At 34.5% G+C, this 4,030-nt stretch overlaps 1 long non-coding RNA gene across 1 annotated transcript in view; it reads left to right on the plus strand.

Moving 5' to 3' along the window:
- LOC107601615 (uncharacterized) overlaps positions 1–919 on the plus strand; it is a 4,053-nt gene extending 3,134 nt beyond the window's left edge. Inside the window, exon 3 of the long non-coding RNA XR_001610954.1 lies at positions 760–919. This is a non-coding gene — a long non-coding RNA (uncharacterized lncRNA). The remainder of the gene's footprint in view (positions 1–759) is intronic.
- Positions 920–4,030: the final 3,111 nt, after the last annotated feature.

The raw sequence follows: 4,030 nt of genomic DNA on the forward strand, positions 1-4,030 counted from the left end.
ATATATATATATATATACTGTATACACACACACACACATATATATGCTTTATATGTAAACTTTACAGTCGATTACAAGTTATTAATATACGTACATATTCTTGTAATTCAATAATATAATTTAAAAAATTATAATTATTTTTTAATTATGATCAAATATAATTATTTCTTAATTATTTACTGTTTATGTGATAAATTCTTTATGTACAGTTCTACAATATATATAATATTTACGGTATGTATTTCTTTCATGTTTGTATAATATTTTAAGATTTTAATAACAATATTTTTGGGGGAATATGGCCAACATGTACATGAAAGCAAATGGTTGTTGCTACACAAGTTTGATTTTGACCAAGTTTATTTTTGTTTCGCTTTATTTTTAATGGCTCAAATATTTGAAGGTAGCTCTGTCGCCCCCTTGAGTAACAATATAATAAAGCCATAAGTATACATGACATGATTTACACAAATGAAGATGTGACTACTTGGTCCCTGGAATGCACACTAAGAACGTGCACTTACGTTTTGTTGTGTATTGCTTACAGACACATGGAACCCATGAAATTAGCTAGTGTTTGCTTTCACATGCTTGAACAGTGCCGTGACAGGCCTTAAGCGATGCATGTTTCGACATAAGACTTCTCACAGCTTCAGTTACATACTGAGATTGAATGAAAATGCAACTCTATTGAATTTAAACTCCATCCATCCATTTAGAACTAGATTTTCTGCATATTTTTGTCGCCTTGCTGTGCAGGTTTTCTTTTTGGTCGGCATGGACGCAACATCAAACATCAATTTAGAGGAAACATTTCTGCTCAGCATCATAAAATGAATCCATCAGTGCATCGCCTGCCATTCTTTCCCTTCTCATGCATAATGGATGTCAAACCAACCCGGTGATGGTGCGTAAGCTGATTTTACAGTGGGTACGGAAAGTATTCAGACCCCCTTAAATTTTTCACTCTTTGTTATATTGCAGTCATTTGCTAAAATCATTTAAGTAAATTTTCCTCATTAATGTACACACAGCACCCCATATTGACAGAAAAACACAGAATTGTTGACATTTTTGCAGATTTATTAAAAAAGAAAAACTGAAATATCACATGGTCCTAAGTATTCAGACCCTTTGCTCAGTATTTAGTAGAAGCACCCTTTTGATCTAATACAGCCATGAGTCTTTTTGGGAAAGATGCAACAAGTTTTTTTCCGTACCCACTGTATATGGAGAAACTGTAGTTAGGCCTCATTGAAGTGCTCCTCTGGTAGTCATTACAGGTCTGTTTTGTGAAGTCAGTGATATGTTTTGGGGAAGCCGGCCATTGGTTTGACGCAGGGCCAGATGCTGAATGAGCAGAGACGTGCCCCCCTCCACTGCTCCTCCGGCAGCTCTAGAGAAACGGAAACAGGAGATTTACATTGCCGCTATGTTGTTTGATGGCTCCCACATGTCGCATAATTTCAACAGGTTAAAATATGAGGGCTGCAGGACAGACTGATTGAGAGGGCATTTATTAGCCCCGGTTATGGTGGCTCTTACCATAAGATCCTCAGGCCAAGACAGGCTGGTCGATTTATGTCGCAATAAATAATCTATTTCACGTTAATTCTCCCATAAACCCCCTGCCTGTGATTACGCCAACCCTTCAGATACATAAATTTGTCACAGAGTACTTTTTCAACAACATCCGTTGGAACTGACAGCATGACATAACATGGGTCAGCAGCACTTACTGAATGGATGGCCTAAAGCAGCGGCTCTGTTCTGATAAAGTCATGGACAGCAGAGGAAAGAAGGAGAATGCTCTTTGTAAGCAATACCATGCAACTAATCATATAATTATGGATAGGATAGGATATTAAAGTTTGCATGGATTAATCATTGGCAATGGGATCAATAGCATGCATTTAGAAAATATGTATAACAGAATGAAAACAGAATGAAGAAGGGTAACATTTAATTTAATAGTGTGAAATATTCCTTTATTTTTAATATCACTGATATCCTTTTGTACTTTTGGTTAATATTTTTTTGTTCTATTTTCACTTTAATTTTAGCCAAAGCTTTAGAGTAAATGTGTGTTTTTGTAAATTTGTGCTAATTAATTTTAATAACTTTTATTTTTAGTTTATTTCGTTTTAGTACAAGTTAAACTGAACAAAAATGAGAAATGTAGACTTGGCAACTAGCTGAAATAAAATAAGTTTAAGGGTTTTATATTTTATTTCAGTTAACGTTTATATAGTTTCAAGTAAAGAATATGGTTTTTATGGTTTTAGTTTTAGCTAATGATAATAACCTTGATGCCAACTTCAAACTTTAAAAATGGTAACGACTACATAGACATGTTTTATTTGGAATAGCATGCACTAATGATTCATGCACAATAAGACGGAACATTCATTTGAAAAAGTAAATAGTGTCAAATATGTTTCATGTCACTTTAAAACTCTCTTATGTGTTAGTGCAGAATTTGTGGGCACTAAACATGCTCTTGTATTTCAGTCTGTGCCTAATGGTGGACATGGGGTCTACAGCTCTCTGGAGCAGGTTATTTACAAAGAGTAACTCTGTATGACTCTATTACTGTAGATTACTGTAGTGCCAGGCCCAGTACTGACCGGCGATATTGAGAAGTACAAACAGAGAGTCTCTCTCTTTCCCTGACAGCAGGAATGCTTCACAGAACAGTGCAACAGCATGCTAGTTTGGAATGGCTCCAGGTTTGCTCTCTATCCAGAGTCCAATGGCCAAAGGAAGATGAGGGGAGTTTTCAGGTCAGGAAACCTGCTTGAAAACAGTCATTATTTTTTTGTAATTCCTAAAATTTGGTGTTGCAGGAATTACATAATTTAAACGTAAAGTAAGTAAATATGGTCAGTTTTGATTTCGGAGCAGTGTGGATGCACTGCAAAGCATGATATTCTTACTGTTTTTGTCTTTTCTAGTAAAAAATATTTAAACATTGTTAAATCAAAATACGTTTTCTTGAGAAGCAAAATGACTTAACATTTCAAGTCTTGTTTTCTGATAAATGTATCAAAATTATGAGTTTATGCCTAAAACACGAAAAACATCTGCCAATTTGTAAAAATAAAAATAAACGTAATTCAGTGGGAAAACAAGATTATTTTTCTTACACATTAGCTGATTTATTTATTTATTTATTTTTTAAACATTTTGATCAATTTTACAAAAACGAGACTTAAAGGAATGATTCATAATTTGCTGACAGATTTGGAGAAATGTAGCATTACATCACTTGCTCACCAATGGATCCTCTGCAGTGAATGGGTGCCGTCAGAATGAGATTCCAAACAGCTGATAAAATCATCACAATAATCCACAAGTAATCCACACGACTCCAGTCCATCAATCAATGTGTCGTGAAGCGAAAAGCTACGTGTTTGTAAGAAGTCCATCGAGGCGTTTTAACTGTAAACCGTCTACATACCATAATAACATTTCATCCAGTTTTCCCCTCACATTAAAATCCACCAACATATTTGTTTAGAACGGTTTTGGACTTTTTTGCTTGTAAACACTTCTTGACCTGTGCATATTTCTCTCCTGTTTCAGATGAGACTTTTTCACTGGAGAAAGCAATATTATGGATAGAGGACTCGTATTTATAAGTATAAGTTAAAAATGTCTTGATGGATTAGTTGATTACAAACGCAGCTTTTTGGTTTGTGATTATTGTGATGTTTTTATCAGCTGTTTGGACTCTCATTCTGACGGCACCCATTCACTGCAGATGATCCACTGGTGAGCAAGTGATGCAATGCAAAAAAATTTCCAAATCTGTTTTGATTAAGAAACAAACTCATCTTGGCTGGCCTGAAGATGAGTATATTTTAAGCAAATTTTCAGTTTTGTGTGAACTATTCTTTTAATCTCTTAAGTCATTTTGCTTCTCAAGTAAATGTATCTTGCTTTTAAGTGTCACTTCTGTGTAATTTATTTATTAAAATAAATATGTCACACCGAGTCGAATAAGATTAAACATCTTTACTTGAACCGA

Source organism: Sinocyclocheilus grahami, unplaced genomic scaffold, assembly GCF_001515645.1.
Source record: "Sinocyclocheilus grahami isolate Dianchi unplaced genomic scaffold, SAMN03320097.WGS_v1.1 scaffold308.1, whole genome shotgun sequence".
Taxonomy (NCBI): Eukaryota; Metazoa; Chordata; class Actinopteri; order Cypriniformes; family Cyprinidae; genus Sinocyclocheilus; species Sinocyclocheilus grahami.